Genomic DNA, 21,781 nt, shown 5'->3' with positions numbered 1-21,781 from the left:
CTGCTCTGCTCTCCCGTTCATATTGCCCAGGCCTTTCACTGACCTCAGAGGACCTACCTGACCCTTCCTCAGTTGGATGTTTTTTAGTGATTGGCCAAGACTAAACCCAGCTTTCGGACTATGTTACCAAATGAAGAGAATAGTATCTTTAATACTGCTTGAGATGTTTTTTCCACCTTCCATCTTTTTTTCTGTTTTATTCAGTGTTGTTCTATTTTTTTGCTCTTTTCTTTTTTATTATTCCTTAGTCTAGTTTTTTGAAGTATGCAGGATTAGTGACTTTTCCTTAGGTTAATAAATTCTAGGGTTGCATATCAGCCATTGCGTTCCTGTGTTTGCTCTTGGGCCTTGCTCAGGCGTGACTCGTGGCTCGGGTGTGCRTTGTGTCCCCCTAAAATCTGCCTCCTCCTAGCAGGTTTATTGTACTCAAACRGGGTGTTAGAGAGTGTAAAACTGTTATCCAAAGGTAGAATCTGGCACGTCTGTAGCTCTGTGTTTTAAACAACCAGCATTTTGCTGTGCTGCAGTTAATTGGAACTGGCAGATTATCRTCACAGGTGAGACACAGTCATAGAGAAACGCACTCATTCAGCAAAGAACTACATGGTGATTTCTGAAGACTGTGATGCGTAGTGCACTTCCATATGGACCAAATAAATAGGTCTAAAMTCTGTGTGTGTGGCTTAGTCTTTCTTTTTTTCTTTTTTAACTGATACTCTCCTCATTTAGTRGTTACCTGTCAAAGTTGATTAGGCCTTATTTAGATCTAAATCTTATTTTAGGTTTGCTATAGCCTTCAGATACCACCTATTATCTTTTCAGAGTTATTTATTGATATCTTATTTCTACTGGTTGTACAATCACAAGTAAAATTAGAACAATTCAATGTGATTCACTTAGTGATTCTCTTAATGGCTTTATATAGCATTTGAACAYTTGTTAGCATTCCTCTTCTTTGCCTAGAACACATTTAGAAAATGACTTTTGCTTTAACTGAACAACTACTAGACTGTTTGGTGTTAACTTGCTGTGCATCACCCAAAGTGTTTTCTCTGATCAGAATCAGATCAGCCCTTTGGATGTTAATAACGTGGATGTAGCTATCGCTGCCCCAGTGGGTTTATTGGCAGGTTGTAGCTACCTCGTATGGGAGACAATTGCTTTTCTAATAGGTCCTTAATTCTTGGCTTTAGGCTTGTGCCTTGCCTCATCCTTTGATTTCTTTGTATCGGGCTTTGTTGTGAGCTGAATTCCCAGGACCTGCTGCTGCTCCTGTTGCCACCGCTGCCGAACCAGATGATTCCCAGGGAGAGCGGAGGGATCCTCTCRGTTCATTATCAGAGGCCAAAGAAGCCATTTCAGACAGGAGGATAAGGCAAACAAATTATAGCTCTTCCCGGGCAGCGTGGCGACTTGTCAAGGCAGGTCAGGGCTAAATTGAGTTGTAATGAAGTGTTTTGATTTGGGAATGGTTAAACTCTCCATTTTGATTTTAAAAGTCAGAGGAGTATTATGGAAGTTATGAGGGTCCTTTCTATGCAGAGCAAGGTAGAGTGCTGGCATTTACTCTAAAGTAGCAATACTGGAAAAGCTTTCTGTGTAACATCCTCATCGCAGGCRGAAGAAAGTGCCCTATTCTGGTTAAAAACAGCTTCCAATTTTAAAAATAAAAAAATGAGAGACAGCTTTTTCCTGTTTAAATTCTTAATTAGTTGATTTGTACAGTCTATTTGTGGAATACAACATTTGTATATATTTGTGCAGTGTGGATGACGGACTCTGGTTCTGAAATAGCACGGTTTGAGTTATACCTGACACACTGCCCTTTGATGCTTTTCCATTGAGTTACTTTAGAAGTTGATCTCAATCCAGATTAAATACTCCAAGTRTATTCATTATGAAAATCATACCGTTTATTTTTGGGTGGAAGCTCATGAAGGACACCAAATCTCTGATACCCTATTTAAAACACAGTATTAGTGCAAGCTGAAGATAAAATTAGGCTATATTTAAAAGAAATACGATGCGAGTATCTTAACTACAAGTTTTTACTCAAAGTAGTCTACACATTCACAAGTTATGTTGTTTGAGGACTTTCTTTTTCACAAATATCACCACAGCTGAAAATGATGATAGTGATAGTAAGATTTTTCTAATCCGGACTGCTCTCCTCTTACTCAGTCGTGTCAGACTTCTGCTCCAGCAGAAAGGCAGTGGGAAACGTTCCATAGAGTTTACTTAATTTCTGAGACTGACCTGAAAGGCAAAGTAGCTGGCAAAGTGATGTTTTAATATTTAATGGTTAGAAAAGTTGCACAACGAGGGGTTTTTTAATATATATATATATATATATTTCATGATTGCAACTACTCAGAATCTTCTTGTAGAGTATCCTCATGCTTGGTTGCTGTAACAGAGTTTTAAATCCAATAGGAGTAASGTTGAGCTGCTGTTCTGGATCGCAGGCAGTCACCAGTGGGAATCAAACCTGCCCTGCGCTCTGTGCCCTGCTCTGCCTGGCTGTCCCAGGTTGTCCTGCCCATTGAAATGCAAACCTGATGCTTTTTTAAGATTCTACTTATCAAACATAAACTACGAGGGTGATCACGGGGCTGAGGACAAAATGCAGTGGTGTCTTTCAGTCCCACCTGGTTCTCCCAGGCGCCTGGTGTTGCTGCAGAGCTAGGATCCAGGTAAGCAGTGCCCAACATCTGCCTTGTTGCTGTTGGGCTGGGGATGCTCTGGCAAGGGAGGCAAGGGCCTCTGCCACCACGGGCACCCACCTCCTGTATATAAAATATATAGAATATATCATTATTTAAAAAATATCGTGTTGGAATCACTGCTTATTATTATAAAATATCATGTTGGAATCACTGCTAGGATGAGTTTTTTCCTTCCTGTGATAAGTTTTTTAATTTCCTAATTATTGGCCACTAAAGATGTGAATTTGTAACTGTCTCTGTAAAAGAGGAAAGACATTATTTTAAACTGAAGATTTTTCCAGAGCACTGCAGTGATTTATTCTTTGTGCTGAGTTTGTATATTCCCTTTTCTCTTCCCAGAAATATAATATCCAGTAATAGCCAGAAATGTGCCTCCATGTTTATATATGGTATATGCTTATAAATATGCATTTCTATGTATAAATTTATGGTTGATGTTAGAAACGATTGCTAAAATGCAATTAGGGATGATAGGGYCTTTGTGCAGGGTTCTAATTTTTAGCAGATGAAGTAAGTGCTGGAGATGCTTGCAGAAGAGCTGAGCCTGGTCCGTAGCAGCTGAGAAAGTCTGTTGGAACTGACCTTCCTGTAACACACAGGATTCTGAAAAATTGCAGAAATTAATGTTGTTGCGTTCAAGATAGGAATTCGGGCAGGGAATTGCATCTCAGTAGGCAGCTAGTACCCGCCTTGCTTTTCTAACCCTGCTTTTGACAGCATCCCAGGCAGGGTTTTGCAGTGAAGGCTCTGAGGTGGTGCCAGCCAAAGCTCCGGYGCCCATTGCTTGATTGCACTCCCTTCTGCTCAGGCAAGCACTAAGGCAGTTATTGACATAGGGATCTGATGCAGAAATTGGTATCTGAAGAGGCATCTTGAAGTYTGTGTGTCATTTGTGCAACTCGGTGAGTCTTCAGACTTAGCCTCCCTTCCTGGTGATTGCATTGATTCCGATAAGGATTTTAAAATACTGAAGTTATTTTCCTGCAGATGTGCACTCCTGTTACAATACATTTAAGCATTGTTTTYAGTTGCTTCCCTAGCACAGTACTCAGGAAAGATCAAGCAAAGCTGGAGTAATAATGATTTTGGACTTGCACAATTGTTTGAACAAATCTAAGCAGTGCCAATGACACTAACACTTAACATCAGTCTCTTGCAAATGGTTTTTATTGCAAATATTTTCTCATTGGAAACACTGCAAGATTCTCCAGGAAAAAAAATACCATTTTCCTGAGGTTTTGCTCATTGAAATGCAGAATCAGATGGCATCAGGARGAAAATAAGTCATCCCCTTAGTGTTTGCATTCTGACATTTCAGAGAAGGAGCTTCCTTCTAGGGTGTAGTCCTGCATGAACTTAAATAAGAAGCACAGCCTTAGGGAACATTCACTCTTCACATTATATAAAGCAGAAATTTGCTTCTGGAAGATGATATTGCTGTTGAAGGCTCATATTTAAAATGCTAGTGGTTCTTCCATTTCGTAACCTTAAAAGAAGACTTTAAATACACTTTCCAAACCCCCTCCATCTGCAGGCGGGGAAAYGTCTAGGTCAGCATCTGACCAGGTTTGGGTGTGATTTTTGACTTGCAGATTGAGTGAAATTAGRACGTCTGAGGGACAGAATGTCCTAGCTGCCAAGCTTCAATAATAAGCAATATTTCTGGGATTTTCCAGTCGTGCTGAGTTAACAGCAGGGCAGCTGAGGCCCCGGGCAGGCGTGAGGCTGCAGCACAGGGCCCTGCAGAGCTYCCGCCCGCCCGGGTAGCGCCAAGGACCCGGGAGGTCTGCGGAGGAGGCTCCAAATGCGTCCGGAGAGATGGAGAAAAACAGGAAAACCCACCAAGTGTCTTCTCAGTAGGGAGGCAAACAGGGAGGCTGCGTTTACACTGCTACAAAGAGGARGCAGCAGCGCTTGATCGCTGTGCTGCACATTGACCTCAATACATTTTCTGCTGCGTCATTGCCACTCATCTGGATCATTAGTACACTGCACATTATGGATATATGGAAGTGGTAATGGTTGTATTTGGTCCCTCATAGACCTTGAGGAAAGAAGTAAGTTTTGTTATAGAGTTCTGGGCAGCTGCCTGGCAGAACGCATGTGCCTCTCTATACGTGTGTAATGTAGTTTCCTGATTGAAAAAAYTCTCAAGTTGAATAATTAAAGCAAGTTTTGAAATACTATCAGCATGCAATCAACAGTTTGGCAGTTTAAGATGAGGTAAAAATTCAAAGTAAGTACTGGAGATCTGGACACGAGAAGAGTTTTTTATTACAAGAGAAAGTGGTGGCATCAGCTCGGCTATAGACCCTGTTTGAGGACTGTGTTATATGCAAGGCAGAAAGAGCTTTGAAGGGTTTGTAGCAGATTTTGCTTGACTCGCTGTAGATATTGGAAGATCTCACATAGTTTTATCATCTTTTGTCCTTTACTTGGTTATGATACTCTTTTATGATACATTTGATAGTTAAGGTCACAGAGCTAAAATCCTGGAAAAATAACTACAGTATAGGATGTATAGTATAGGRTAGCAAAGTACTCACTACAAGTGAATGTGACTACACCTACTCACTGCAAGTGAGGAGAATGGATGAGCTGAGAAGGCAGAGCCAAAAGTATATAGAAAGGCGGTGAAAAAAAGGAAAAAGGAATTGCTTGTTTTACTGTATAGTTATTACTTATTTCGTTATTAGGTTATCAGTTACTGCATATTAATTGGATGAGAACAAGTTATACAAGTAACTTTGTATTGTATAATATTTTAGGATTTTAATTCATGGTTYATTATCGGCATATTTTGATAGGATAAACTGCCTTATGCTTTTTCATTTCCTTGTTTTCCTTATAATACATTTTGTGTATTGAAGCTTTCTGATGGAAATCCTTTTTGCCAAACAATTTTGAACTTTTCTTCCTGTGATAAAAATATGATTTCAGGGTTACTGTTAGTATTTTGTTTTGTGGCTTGCCTTTCCTTTTCATTCTTAGTTTCAAATACTTTGGGCAATTATTTTTGGGGGGATTTTTGTAACTTTGGTCAGTGTGTGAGTCAGGTTGTGTCAGATTTGGAGGTTTAATCTCATTGCTGCTCATGGTTGGGTAGCTGCTGGATACCTGTTCGTACTGTGTAAAAACTACTTCAGTTAGAAATTTAGACCATATCTTTTTAAATACATGAATAGAACTGGTTCATTTATTGTTCATCCTTAAATTGTTTGCCAGCCAGAAACAAGTCTGTAAGAAATCCTGAAGCAGAACCTGTTATCATAAAATTTCCTCAGAGCATATCCCAGTTGTGGATTCACTTACGTTCATGTTTTATGTACTTATGGTCATGCAGCTGAGTTGTTTTAAAGCTATTTCATCCCTTTCCTTAAGCAATTAGGCCATTGTAGAACAGCAAAGCACTTAATGAAAATTTCTGTAGCAAGCAGGAATAAACTATGTGAAAGATTATGCAGAATATTAGACCAACATGAGGTCAAAGACAAAGAAACATGAAATGCCGTGAGGCCTTAAATATGACAAGTTAAAAATTGAGCGCAGTCGCTCTTCCTGCCAGCCCCCTAATGTAGCACGTCCGAAGGGACAGGCAGAAATACATTAATGGAATTTCACCAGTGCTTCTGGCACTGCTGTTCTGAAGAGCAGGTTTATCAGCCTTCACTCAGACCTTTTGAAGTTCAAGGAGGATTTTAACACCCGTGCTGCCTTTCTGCCTTTTTTTTTTTGTGCCGTAGCATTGACTCTTGAAAGGCTTTTGGGTTCTGCAGCTCTCARCTCAGGGGACTTTTGTCTCCAGGACTGCTTCTGTCTTTTAAAAACACATGGCAGCCTTCCATTCCCAGAAGTCTGTGGCGTCCCAACACTCCATATCATATTTGCAATAAAACACTGTATATTGATTTTTTTTGCAAATGTTCTCCTTTTAACAGAGCAAGCATTTACAGCATTTAACTACAATGATGTAGTTTTCTACTTTACTCTCATTTGATTAGTTGTATTTCTTCCCCCCCTTTTTTTTTTTTTTTTACTCCATCCTTTGAATGTGATGCTAAGGAACACAGGAAAATGAGAGAGATTTTTCTCTCTGTTTTTAGAAAGCCACTTCCTGGTTTTCAGACTGTAAAACTTAGCTTCTTAATTACTTCAAACTAGTAACAGTCCCAGACTTTTTTCCTGTGCAAGACTTGAAGTGTTTCTTCTGCGCACATGAGGAGTATTTGGTTGTTCAGTATTCTCATTTCAAATGAAACATTAGCGGTATATTAGTATTAGTAAAAACAAAATCCGCTAACATGTCCTGTCACCCTTACTTGAAGACCCTAAAGAGGTTCCTTGTGTGGGTTTTTTTGATTTTTTTTGTCCTGAAAATTGACTAATGTGACAAAACAGCAGACCCAATCTAGAAGATTTTAGAGCAGTGATTAAGTATATAAATTTGCACAATAAATTTCGATTGCAGAGCAGAGCTRCTGTAAACTAAAAGTGAATTGCTATAATCACATGAAGTCTGCCTAAAATATGAATACAGAGGTTGCTTGTGAACAGAGCATAAATCTTAGTACATAGATCAGTAAGCCATTTAAAGCTTCCTACAACGGCAGGCAAAAAAAAAATTGAAAAGTGAAAAGACAGTTTTGTGCAGTACTGCGATGCTTGCATTTTCTCTTGTACTCTGGAGATTGCAGGGTTAGAAATAAACAGATGTAAATGCTATGCTAAAATAATATTAAAAGGATCAGAAACGTGTATAGGATRTTATATTCAATATGTCCAATATCTAGCTTGGCTGCACGACAAAGCAAATATGTAAGTGGACCTTATTGCTGCCTGTCCTTTAGCCAGAATGACTTGTATTCCCCCGCTACGTTTATGCACTGAAAACAGCAGCATTACGTAAATGTTGCTGAGTTGAAAGGCCAGCTTTGTCCCCACTGATGGAACATTAAAGTCGGCCCTAGTGCTCTTGGAGTGTGTGGCCCACTTGGTGTTGGGCCATCTGAAAGACACATTTGATGTCTAGAAGACTTTTCTGCCCAGCAGATACGTCTGGATACGATGCGGACACTTCTGGAGGGTGTAGCTGGCAAAGTGCTGATCTTGGAAATAATCCCCTGCAGAATCTGAGCAGCATCATGAGGTCAAGTCTTAGTTGGAGCGTTAGGGTCAACCCATAAAATGACTATTGCAGCTATGCAGAGGAGGGAAAGGAAAAGAGAAAACACGTGCAGTGTTTTCTGCACATGACTGGGTGCGGGCGGCAGGTTCCTGCTCTCCTCGCTGCTCACGTGCATGTGCTAAAAGCAGTTTTCAAATGTCCAGGACACCAGCTGTACAGCAGGGCTTGTGATACTGAATTTSAGGTTATTTAGCAGCTTCCGTAGCTGATGATAATGAGGAGACTTTATGTAACACTTTTTTTTTTAACACTTTTTGTAGATCTCTTAAAGAATTATCATCGCTATTCTCAGCTTGTATGTGTGAAATGTTCAATGATAAGGGCACATGCCTGCTAATCTAGGCAATGCAGGAGTTAGTCTACTTGGGCTGTAGAGATATAGGTAGAYGTAAGCCTCAAAGCCAAGATTTGTACACTTAAAATCTCTAGTAATTGTCTAAATTCAGAGAGAAAGGGGAAGAACGGCCATGGAGACCAAGGAGAGTGCAGGAGACCTTCCTGTCTCAGCACCAAGGATTCCTCTCTTCTGTGTTCATAGAGAATGTGCCGGTATTTTACAGCACTTTTGTCTCAGGCTGATAAAAGACAGACCAGGTGCCTAATTTTTCATGAAAAACTTTCTGCATTTTGCCAGTCTCAAATCTCAGGGCTTTCTCTGATTTATAATCACAACTTGTCATATGGGTGAAAGAAAGATGTCCCTCCAGAAGTAAAGAAAACCTGCTAATAATGAGCCAGGTTCTCCTCAATATTCAGAACTGTCATTCAAAGTGAAGCCTTTTCCATTAGACTGCACCACCTTGAGTCCTTGATATCTCCCAATTCTTTATAATTTTAAGTTTTCACTCAAGTTCTAGACCGTTCCTGTCCTATAACTAAATTGATGCCCAGCTTCCTACTCGGGAAGCTTGATTGCAAAGCCAGCTCATTCTTCAGTAGCTTGTTACAAGAAAGAGGCACCTCAGCCAGCTCAGCAAGCCCTCCTCGTCACAGGGTTCCCTCCTCGCAGGAAGCTGGAACACAAAAATTACTTCAGGGCTCCATGTGGGACCCGGTGGTGGTGGCTCGAGCCCTGTTCTTGCGCAGGCAGAAAAGGGCAGCGGTTCCAGCCCGGCCGGCAGCTSTCACGCTTCCAGCCAGCCCCGGCTTTCTCCCTGCATCCGTTGCTGGGATGTGCATGATGATATGATGACATGCTAATTTCCAGGATATGGGGACTTCACCATCTTCTGCGGCCGACGTTTATGGGAGCCGTGTGCAGGCGCCTGACAAGATGACTGTTCTGTCAGCGGGGCTAAACGTGCTGCGACTGTTTCTAAATAATTCCCTACGTGCCTGAGAATATCTGTCTTCCTATCAGCTCTGGAGAGGGGAAGTTGTTGTTTTTTCCGGCTGACCAAACGTGACCTTTGCTGTATGAAAACTGAACTCTGATGCATTAGGAAACGTATGGTTTGGTCAGTTGTGATCTTTTACCTTCCTGGGTCTGATCAGAGTGCATTCATTAACATCATTCTTCTGCTAAATACTTCCTTAAAACATGCAATTTATGTTTTAACTAAGAGACATAATTAGTTCTCATACCTAGTTACCATCAAAACCCAAGAATGCATCAAACTCTCTCTCTCTCATTAGCATTCATTCARAGAGAATTGCTCCTTTCCGTTCCCACTCATTATTATTTAACCGTTAATCCACAAAGTTTATAGGCTCCTGTTATGATGGTGATTATTTTTTTGGTCGATGTCCAAGGGGTCATTCTGAAAGCGGTTCATTTCAGGAGGGTTGCAGAGTATGTAGATTTGTAGGAGCATTTAATGTGTTTTGCTTCCAGTCCTCCTCTCGCTGGGCGACGAGCCAGGAGCTGTCTGAGGTTTGCTTTGTAAGTACTGAATCACTAATGCAAAGGCAGTGAAAGTACATAGATATCATACCCATCTGTCCAATATTACTACACATGGAACTGACCATATTGAACATATTGAATTAATTTCACTGCAGCGTTGCCCATCAAATTACTTGACTCTTTACATCACCCTTTTTTTGCTCCCTAATGCAAAACATCCATTTTATTTGACAACCTCTTCTTTGGCATTGGCCTAAACAGAGAATAGGGATGATCTTGGCTCATTTCACTCTAAATAATCGTTCTTTAATTACACTAGAGGTGGTATCATCTGCAGTAATTACTGAAAAGATGTCAGCTCTCAGATAATGGAGTAAAACATTAATGGAACTGAGCTGGCCCAGACATTTGCTCATAGAAACCAGCCACTTGTTATGCAGTGGCTTGGCATCTTTCTTAACACTGTGTCACTTCGTGTTAGTATTTTGGCCTAGTACCTGACTTAGGATCTTTCAGAAGTTTCGTATAACATAATGCTTATGTCTATTGCTTTGTTTAAAAAAGAATGTTTTGCTTTTTCATCAGAAAACAAAATAATTGGTTGCTTATGATAGATTTTCMCAGCTGCCTGCGTTGTATCTCCAAGTTCTTGATAAGCACCCGGATTATTTTATAGAGAATGGGGRATTTCAGAATGGATGGGCTGCATGATGCATGCAGAGCACTTCACGTATTTAATAGCCACGGTTGAGTCTTTGGTGTAATTTAAACTGTAAGGAAGTTACTCGTCCCTTGACAGAACCTACCAAATGAGGCACTTGCAAATGACAACAAATGGCTTATAAATAGAATAAACATTTATTTGTGGATATGTGTGAAAAAAAGTCTAAGCAGATGGACAGGAGCATCCACTTTTCAAGTCTGAAGACTGAAGGAATCTGGTTGATTCCTTAGCATTAAGCTTTCGTTCACTGCAGGTAAGTCGTATACCTGTCAACTATCTAAAAGTTATGTATCATTAGAACAATATTAATTTAAATAATCTGATGTTAATAACTGTCAGCTCTTCTTTTTGATGTACTGATAAGTTGATTTTATCTTGCTCTTTTTTAGTCTTGTAATCATTTTGTGTAGTAGCAACTACAGCACAGAAAATGTATACATGCCAACACACTGTATAATAGGATTTTTGAATTCTGTCAAAATACTGCTAGTATCTGAACTTCATCCCTGGTGATATTAATTTTACTGAATAAGATAGCTTAAAATCATAAATCAAATCATAACTTTCCAAGAGTTGCCCAGATTTGGGGCATATTGCAGTAAAATCTCTAATGGAGAAATAAAATGACGTCAAAAAAAATTTAAGCTTGTGTGTTTGGATATATAGAGACATGAGTGGATATCTTTGGTTAAATATATTTTGGCCATGCTGGGCTTGTGAAACCCTTTCAATCTGAAGGCCTAATAAAATTACAAATGCATGAATGTTGTATACAAATATGCAGCTTTTCATAACGTGTGCCATTTCCTTCTGTGTAGCCCTCAATCTCCTTTTGTCACAGTTATCTAAGATCCACTCTGACTCCAGATTCCAAAGTAGCATCCGAGGCGCTCGGTCTGTAATGGCAAGTGATGCTGAAGCAGCAGCAGTCGGTTGTTAGCTGCTGCCAGCAATAGGTCGCTAGCCATCTAGATGGAAAATCTAGTATTATTCCAGTTGAAACTAAGTCAAATGAGATCTTCAGGAATCACATTTTCTGCATTTTCTCACATGTGTTACTTCTTAATGAAAATGAAAATCCCTCAACATATGGGAAAAGCACTTTGATTTGTATGGTTTGCTCCCCTTGATATTTTTTCTATTAAAAATCTCTATACTGATAAGACACTCTTTTGATTTATATAGTTGCTTTCTCCTCAACGTGGAYTATTGAAGGCTGTTTTTCTTCTCTGTCCTGCCTCTTTCTCTTCTCCCTGGCTCTAATACTATTTTCAGTGTCGCAAGAAAGCTTAAAACAATAAATTTCAAGAAAGGAGCAGCTGTGATTGAGTGCCGGTTTGCCCTTTCTTCCCCAGAACCAGTAATGAACCTCTAGATTGCGGTGATCTCGGAAGGGGCTTGACGTGAGGTTTCCTCCCTATTAAGGCCAGCCAGATGCTAAGATGTGGCTAGTTCAGCCGCGAGGATTTGAGCAGGGCCGGGTCCAGCAGCGAGTGCCAAGCTGCAGCTTCTGCGGGATTCGCCTCTCAGCTCGGCCGCCTTCGCAGAGCCGACCGTGAGCCCGGCGCTCTGCGAAGTGCAAAACTGCTCTTCTCAAAGGCTTAGTGCAATTCAAGAGCTGTGGTGGCTCTGGTTAAACAAATGAAAATTTTTGATATCCTCAAAAAAATAATAAAAAAAATTCACCGGGCTTGAAAATGTTGCTTTTGATTCAGTTTATCTAGGAGGTTCGATTAGCAGCTACTATAGAATGCAAATGTTGGCTGACAGGGAAATTGGAGATGTTTATTAAGTAGTGYTGGAATAAGGTATTTGACTTTGCAGGTCCAGCGTGTTAGTTATTTCTCCCCACGTGGCAGTGCAGAGAAATCCCTGTGCTTTCACCACAGTTCTGATGACAGCAGGGTTTTATACCTGAGTTGACTTGTAGCCCCATCACTTGGTTTTATTTTTGACCGCAGCGCTGGATGCAACCCGCGCATCGCCTGCATTTCACCACATATATTTATAAGTGAAGTTCAGGAGACAAGACTAAGGAAATGAGGAAAAAAACTTACTATTGAGAGAAGTTGAAGGAATGATCAGAATCGGTGAYTTCTTCCTAAAGACATTGACTGGCATCCTACTCGTAATTACTTTTATTTTTGTGCCTGGGCCCTAGACACGGTACAAGYGAGCTACGTTTGCTAGAAACATTCCTGTAGTGAATGTGGAAATCCTGCCACTGTGTTGCAGTAAACAGATAGGCATTTTTATCATACTGCATCGGCTATTATCATTATTATAATATAGTTAAGTCTGTGTAGGATGCGATAGCTTAGCCAGTAGCTTTCAGCCATTTGGAGGACATAATAAATGTAGTTAATAATAAAAGTGTTTAGTCTGAGGTTGTAATAGTGTTTCTTCGAGCATACAACAGAAAGAAAGACCTTTATAAAATGAGGCTAGGTGTTAAAGCTACAGTGAGGCTGACACACTGCAATACTTGGGGAAATTGTTGCAGTTGTGGGTGCCGTGATGCTCCGACRCGAAGTGCAATTGGGTGCATCTTCCCTGCCTGCTTTGGTGGTTTCAGATGCCCCTTTTGAATTCCCGTTTCCCAGCCCTCAGTAGGTCTCCAGATGAAAAGGAGAAGCTATTGCAGAAAGCACTTGGTGACTTTAATCCTATTTTCACATCTTCACTTCGAGTCAGGGAAAGGAATGAATATTTAAGTTCAGTGAAAAATGTGTGAGCTTGGCTGAATTGAAAAAGAATTCAAATTATCAGAAAAAGTGCCCAAGTGATTTTTTTCTAACATATCTCTCTTTATCTTGGGTTATGCTAGGMCATGGTATAATATAAGTATCATCATCATAATGATACTTTAATACTTCCCTTTTTTAGTTGTTGCTTTGCATAAAGAGCCTCCTTAGCTACCGGTATTGCTTGGTGTAGTGTATAGTTGTTTCAATGCTTTCTATATATGAGACATAATTTAACAGCASTTATCTTTAGTGCAGAATGTGTCATTAAAAAAAGTTAATACAAACGGCTATTAAATTGTGTTGTAGTGGGAGAAAAAGTAGTGGACTATGAAAAACTTTGTATGTGCAGTAATTATATTAAACATAATTTATAAGGTTGAAATTAAAGGTGCATAATCCCAAAAGAAAACATGCAATTAAACTCTAGAATGAAGACTTGTTTTAATTWAATATGAATATTATTTTTAAAAATGCCATATTTAATTTTGAAGTGTTTTTCTACAAACATAGAATTTAACTTTAAGCTGWGTGTGGAACAAATTACATTCAGGTAGTGTTAAGGAAACTGAACTTTCCTATGCTTTTATTGAGTTTATAAATTAGTCAAAAAGATTAACATAGCACGAAAAAGCAATGGTGAGATCTTGATTTTTTWTATATATATTATATCACTTTGAAAACTCCGATTGTTAAAAGGCACAATTCACATGTGGTCCATGTGTTTTGGGATTAATAAAAACAAAATTCTAAAAATCTCTTCAGAGGGACAACTAGGATCATCCTCTGCTGCTTACTGTGGTGTAACAGTTGAGCATGATATCAGTGTTACTTAAAAGATACGTTATATACTAAAAGAAACCAGGGTTACTTAATAAGATACATTATATACCTAAAAGAAACCAGGGTTACTTAATAAGATACATTATATACCTAAAAGAAACCAGGGTTACTTAAAAGATACATTATATACCTAAAAGAAACCAGGGTTACTTAATAAGATACATTATATACCTAAAAGAAACCAGGGTTACTTAAAAGATACATTATATACCTAAAAGAAACACTTTTTTAGTGTAATAATTTCCAGGTCTTGCTCGTGGTCATTTGAAAGGACAGTCACTGTTAGTCTTGTGAGCTGAAACACTGTAACGTGTCATTGCATTAACTTAGAATCCCAGAAGGAGCTCGGGTGCAGAACTCCTCTTCCTGAAAGCACAGGGACTTCAACATGGACTTGTGCATGATCAAGTTCTTACTGCCTTTTCTTTTTTTGTCTGGACTTGCCACACCACCTTACAGGCTTCTGTTTGAAAACCCTAGCAGATGTGTATGGCAAAGACAGATGAAAAGGAATCACGTGATGGACGATGTAAAGCAAGTGAGGAGAAAGAAAACATAAAGAATATATGTATTTTCGGTGAGACCAGGACAAAAACAACCCGTGGGCCGTGGCTGTGCGGGTGGGGTAATTCCTTTGATGAGGCACCCAAGCCGGGGCACCCACAGGCACCTGGTCTGCACCCATTGTCCCCCRCCAGCTCTTGGTCCTGGAAGAGCCTGTCTGCTTGTTACTGACAGGCATTTACTGACACCTCGTGTGTATCCTGTGCCTGTTACGCAGTCTACAGGTTGTTAGATTGTGAGCTTGGTTGCCTTTCTGCCTGCAAGCTTCTCTCTGAGTGTAGCTTGTTCTTCAGGGTCTTTGGATCTGTACTCGTCACACTCTTGTGCCTGTACTAGGAAAAAGCAAATAATAGGATGCAAGTTCAGCTATTTTTGTTTAATTTTTTTTTTTCTTTTTAGATTAAGCTGAGGCATAGCTTGCTGCTCCCTGCTTGAATGAATGTGACTCAGATTGCTATAYGATAAGGGAGATAATTAAGCCTCAGAAATGAGGTGGGTGGTATCAAGAATAGCCCGTCAAATTTCCTGCAAAGGCAACCTCTGATTTCAGAACATTAGGCCATACATATCTTTTCCTGCTTTTCATTATGTTTTTCTTGTTTTGTTCCGTTCTGTTTCAGCACAGGCAGTTAAATGGGTGGGTTGTGTTCTAGCTTTTTATTTCTGGAAAGCTATTATCAGCTTTCCATTGCTTAAGATAGAGACATAAGTGAAAATGCCTTTAGTGCTGCTGTGGTTTGGTTTGACTTGCAGAGCTGCCACACAGTCCTGCACGGCCTAGCTGAAGTGGTGGCTTGCTGGAAGGGGACCCTTGTCCGGGGGCCTGGTGTGTGCAGGGCAGGGCGAGGATCAGTGCCAAGGAGCTGGGGAGAAATTCACTTGTGCCTGGCTGCATTTTTGCCTCGATCTGCACAGTTATATTACAGTTTCAATTCATAAAGACTAAACTTATCCATGGAAATGCAAAATCTTATTCTGTGTCCTTTCCTGTTAGATTAGCTAGGACAGTCGTCTGGTCCATTTGGAGGTGACAGGGATTTAGTGTTCTTTTGTGTTTGCTGTAGTTGGTAAATTATATATCAGAGCTTTTACTTTCTATAGTTTGACTGGGCTCCCTGAAGGCTGCATGGGCTACGCAGAGCTTAAGTCTCAACTGGAGCTTCACACTCCTAGATGAAACTTCATGGGGAACAAAAGTGTGTAGTTTAATGCATGCGGCATCACCGGCGACTCCACTGGCTGCTTGTTCCAAGTTGCACTGTGGTTGGTCTCAGCTCTGCTTGTGGTTGGCCCAGGTTTTCCTCATGGTTGGTCTACGAGGTCCTTGTGGTTGGTCTAGACTATCCTTATGGTTGGTCTAGGCTCTCCTTGTAGTTGATCTAAGCTCTCCTATCCAGTGCTTTGGTAGCTCTAGCTGGCAGTACAAACATCTTCATTCTGCCTTATGGGGAACCTTTCAYGCTGTTCCTGCCAGAATCTGGAAGTAATACAAGAAACCCCAAACCTTTACGGGAGCGGATGGAAGGAAACCTTTTCCCTGTATTAGCAGGAGCTGTTGTTTAGTCTGAAGTCATTATTTGGACACAACTTGTACAACGATATATACAGATGTTTCCAACTTTGCTTGTTTCTGAGGGGAGCGACAAGTTTCAGTATATCTGGTTGTGRTTGTGTGAGAGATGAACCGTACAAGACAGAGAAACAACAGAAAGCTGGATACAGTAGGGATTTGTGTATAAAACATACAGATAATCCTGCAGAAATGTTTCATGTCCTCATACATTTTTCATAATAGAGACTTAGCAATATTCCTGATAATGGAATATCATCCCTGTTTATGATCTTGAAAGGAAAACCAAATATCCTATTTACTGTTCATGTTTTTCTTCCTGACTACGTGAATTGAGAAGAGGTGAATACTTGAATAGGTGGAAATGCACCAAAAAAGGCATCTGGAAGACACCTTCCTCTTGTTCAGTGGAGATGCACCTTCCTTTCAGAACACAGAAGCCAAATCTAGAGTTGTTCAGGGACTTTGGCAGACTGCAGCCCTGTTTTATAGAATGGTACCGTGATGTTTGTCACTTCGTTATTTCTTTTTCTTTTCCTTTTCCTGTGAAGTTAATGACTGGAAATTTCTTAAGAGATTGTGTGTGAAAGAAAATTTCTTCCTTGAGCAGAATACCTAGTGTTTGCTGCTATTAAGCCCATATCATTTATATGGGGGATATCTGTGACAGTAAAAGTGCAGGTTTCTGGCTTGAACGTAGCCCATCAGTCAGTGCTGTAGTGTAGAGGGCTGCTCTTGGGTGGTAGTAACCCCAGGAAGTGTCGTAGGTAAGACTTCCTCGGGCGGCCCTTTCTTTGCACGGTGTGAAAGCAGAAGCAGTCTGGCTTTGGGCCCAGCCTTTGTTGCTGCCTGTTTGGGCCTGGCTCCCAAATGAGCCACGTGGCCCCWCTTGCTGTCCTGGGTGTCTGTGGGGTGGGAACAGTGTCTCCGTGGAGAGGCTGGCTCCAGGGAGGGCACCGAGCGGGGCCCGTTGAGCCCCATCACTTGCAGTCAACGTGCCAGGACACACGGGGACCATGCGGCACCGGCCTCCTGCCGAGGCCACTCGCGCGGCAGTCATTCACTCTGTGCCCAAACAAAGGGTGCGAAGTTGCACGGCTCCCTTTTAGGCTAAAGCCATTAACAAAAGCAATGTTGCTAGCTCTGATTTAATGGGAATTTCTGCATTTTTCTATAGCATTTTAGAGATAACACTTTTGACTCTTGGCAATTATGTCTTTTTCACTGCAACACTCTTGCCTGAGGCTGCTTTTTCTACTGCATCGCTTATGCCCTTGTTCTTGCTGCCTTCTTATCCTCATACAGTCTGCTGTAACACAGTGTGCTTTGTACTTCAGGGGAGAAATCTCTGGAGGACAAACTTTTCCAGGACATTCAGCTAGATACCGTTTCCTCCTCAATAATCTTTCAAAATGTGCAGTGCATAATAAAGTGAGTGAGGGGATTTCACTGCTGCCTTGCTGCTATTTCTAGCATTAGGAAATGTGCTCGTGCCTCCCTGCAAGGTACCCTGTGAACACGGGACAGTCTGGCCCGGCTGAACAACCCAGGAGTGTTTGACTCGAGCTGCTCTTCCTTCAGCTACTCAGAGATGACAATATGATGTAACCCAGAGGCCCTCTCAAAGATGCTCATTAATCCAGGGGATTTTTTCTTCTCTGTTTAAACTAAACTTCTGCTTCAGCTTTTTCAATGCTGGGTTCAATAGTATGATTTGTCCATAACTGCAGRCATGATTCAGAGAAAATGTTACAGATTATTAAGAGAATAAAACCCCAGATTAGAAGCAGCCCATGTTAAAGATACTGTAATTTGCTGTTCTGATTATTCAATTTGTAACAATATKGGACTCACTCGATACGATCAGTGCTAGACATAGGTTCAATCCTATGTTAATATTTTATCATTTAACAGTATTTTTAATCATGTATTTACAAAACCGCTAAGTATACAGAAGAAAATTGTGTAATGTACTTTGGCTATGAATAATGACAGCAACAGGAAATTTGGGTGAGCTATGGAGAGGAAGGAAGGAATTCAAGAGAAATCAAGGTATTTTTATAAGTAACTGTTACTTCATATTAACTCTTTTCAAAGACAAACAGGTTTGTGTTGTCTTTACCTTGACTCCATCTCTATTCAGATCTTCCTTCTCAATTCAGCCTTTTCCCATTTCAGTTCCTGTTGTTTCCTTTTCTGTCCTCTTGAAATCCTTCTAATGGATTAATGGAATATTCAGGAAAAGAAATCCCAGTAGTTTCCCTATTAACTTATCCATCACTTTGCTACTCTAAAACTGTTCTCCAGTTCTTGAAGCATATTTATTAGCACTGTTACTTTTAATGTCTACCATGCCACCTTCCTAATTTGAACTTCTTCATCCTTCAATGTCTCTTTAAGTTTAACTGTCTTTGAAGTGAATTTTGTGCCAGCAAATGGTAGCCAAGTAGCTCTTCTGTGGTCTTTTCATGGGTTGCCAMTTCTTCGTGCCTCGTGCGTCCTTGGTACCTGGAGGGAGCACCACTAAAAGGATGCATTAGTTGAAACCTCTACTCAAGACAAGAGTGAGAATKTCATCTCTGCGTGCATAACTGCGAGTGGAAGTAAGGTAAGGATGTAGCCTCACTTCATTAGAGGTGCCCGCAGGTCATTCTGCTGTCAGAAAATGCTGTGGTTCTAAGTGCAGGTGTGACCAGGAGAGTGAGTATAAAGATAAATCTTTGGCCTCTAAATTGATTATGCTAACATTAACAACAGCAGAAAATACCAGGTCTAGTTATGCTAACATTTCTCCATGAGAAGCTGTTGGCAAAGACAAGTGATTTATTTCATAAAGCTTTCAGAATGGGAAGAGTTCTAGTCACCACTGAACTGGATCAAGCTKAAATTGGTGACCTAAAGGTGAAATAAGTTACTCTACTGCTTATTCTGCCTAATTGTCTTTAACAGTTTAACAATCTCTGCTTCTTTGAGCAACGGAAAAATTTCCTTTCAAAACTCATGTACTGGGTTTCATTTTAATGTCTCTTTATAACTGTATCTTAGTGAAAAGCCTAGAAAATATTACAGAACTGAGCTTTGGTGTAACTGTGTAAAATAAGTCAGCCTCCGTCCCCCAGACAGAGCGGTACCATGCGGCTTATACTGGGATGCCCAAAGTCTCTCCCTCGCCAGGCAGGGCTGCCCGAACTGGTTTTCCAACTGCTTTGACATTACAAGGGTCACAGCGGTCTTCAGATACTCTGTTTATCTAAATGAAGAATCTAAATCTGTTTTTTCCTCAGTACTTTGAACTGAGGGATACTCCATTAAATGTCTTTCATAAGTATAAATTTCATTCATTTATTTATTTATTTTTATGTGAAGACCAGTACTGGAAGGTATCTTTAAACTTCTTTACCGGTTCCTATTTTTTTGCTTATTCTTCAGATTGTAGATGTCAAAAGTACTGAGAAAATTGAGTGACAGCTCATTAGTCCCTCCTAAAGCCCTGTTACGAATAATCTGGTTACTTCTGACATGAGTTCCTTAGATTTATGCTTAACTGTTGGTTTGGGTCAAATGCATCTTAATCTCGTCTCGGAGAATGTTCCCSAGGTTGCCATTGTGGTGCACAGAGATGTTCTTCACCTTTTGGTGTGGTAGATTTTTTCTTGTCCAACAGCAAATAGTACAAACTATTTATGGGGAGATGGAAAAGGATTGGCATGGATTGCACTGACCCTTGAATCCCCAGMGCCTTGTTACTAGACCTCTGTAAACAGTAACAGTATTAGTTGTTTTATTCTCTAATAGTAGTTTCTCTATAAGCATGATCGTAATACAGAGAAAATGAATAATAGCTTCTCTGTAGGCCTGTTTGTAGACCAGTGAGGGTTACATGGGGGTTAGTGGAACTCATGAGCATCAGAGGCACTTGGTGGTGTTGCTGCTGGTTTGGGGGAGCTGCATGCTTCCCAAAGCACAGCACCCTCAGCAGCCAGAGCAGGGAGCTGTTAGGGAGGCAGTTCCTCATGGAGATGGAGCTCATGGACTGTGGGGCACTCAGCTGGCCCTGGCATCCTGGGGACAGAGCCCTCCATGCCAGGAGTGGTGGTGCAGGCAAGGGGGACAGGCCACCAGTCCCTGGAGAGCTGGCACTGTCCCCTGCTTTACTGCTGCTGGGGGACCCTGAGGAAGAGGAGCTAGGGACAAGGGGCTTGGAAATGGGGCTCTGGATGCTGGGATTTGCCATGTCACAGGTCACATCCAGCCAAGGTGGCAAGTTGGGGACCTTTACCAGGTAGTAGCTATCTCTGCACAGTGAGTTCTGCTAAGGAAAAGAAAAAGCTCGAAAGCTTGAATATTTTTGTCAGCCTTCGGAAGTTACTACTTTAGTTGCAGTAAACAATGTAATTGCAAAAACTGCTCTATAATAAGGTTTAATTAAGTATTTGAATAGAATAATATGCAATAATTATAGTGTGTTTTGTAAAATATGGCATCTTTCAAAATTTGAAATGTTTAATGGTCGCTTTGGTCAGCTTAGCCAAAGAGTGGCGTTTTCTGTGTGGTTTTTTTTTTTTGTGAGACGTTGAAAGAGAATGTAAATCGTTTATATATCCTCTTAAACTGGCATATACCAGATTATTGATTATATATGCAGTTAGCTTTTCATATGCATTTATATGTTACGGCTGAATTAAATTTCTCTGAAATATTTTACGGTATATCCTGGTGTTTAAAATGTTATTGCATCTCTGAACATCCGTTGTAATCRTTTCTGGTAGAGAGTTTTATTCTATGAAATGGATTTGTCGTAATGAATGCATTTACACATTATTCTTTTGTGTGCTTTTCAGCTCCGCACACAGGTCAGAGTAGACTACTCCACTTTCCTATTGTGTGAAGCTTTTTCTTTTGTCATTAGCACTTAATCAGTGGTAGACAGAGGGAAATACTGATAGAACTGTGGAACAGATAGGAGGAATGAGGAAAGTGCTGTTACCCTGTCATTTTCTGAAGGAAAATTATTGCAGTTCTTTAAGAGAGGAAAAAAATATATCCAGGGCTTAGCAGCAATCAGTGTCTCTGCATCTAGTGTATAATGTACCAGATTTTACAGTAAAACATGTTTTAAAAAAATGCTTTCCATCCACGTGGATGATCCTACAAGCTGAGTAGGCTCTTGGCAGGTGAAAATCAGAGTTTGGTTTCATAGTGTGTGGGGCAGTTGCTTCGTTTGACACCTGTGAGGGCCGGGGCTCTGGAAGCTTGTGGTCTTTCTGCCTGCAGGGTGGTTAGCTAAACAATTTGAGATGTGAATAAAAATATCTCCCTATGATACCTGCATAGAGCTAGGAYTGCTACCTTTGCATTTTGATCTCTTTAGTAAGAAAAGGACTGATATTCCCATTCCAGCTGTGAGGTTTTGACTGGTGAGGGGACGAAGGCTGAAGCCTGCTCATGGTTTGAGAAGCACTGGTTTCCACACACATGACCCTATAGGCTCTTTGCTTGGGTGAAGAAATACATTTAAGTAATACTGTGATGGAAGCAATCTAAGGAAAATGTATTGTTGTGTTCCAAGTTTATTTCCG

The sequence above is a fragment of the Nothoprocta perdicaria genome, unplaced genomic scaffold (assembly GCF_003342845.1).
Source record: "Nothoprocta perdicaria isolate Ctin4 unplaced genomic scaffold, notPer1 scaffold_17, whole genome shotgun sequence".
Classification (NCBI taxonomy): domain Eukaryota; kingdom Metazoa; phylum Chordata; class Aves; order Tinamiformes; family Tinamidae; genus Nothoprocta; species Nothoprocta perdicaria.
The sequence above is the reverse complement of the archived record's forward strand: the minus strand, read 5'-3'. Positions refer to the sequence as shown.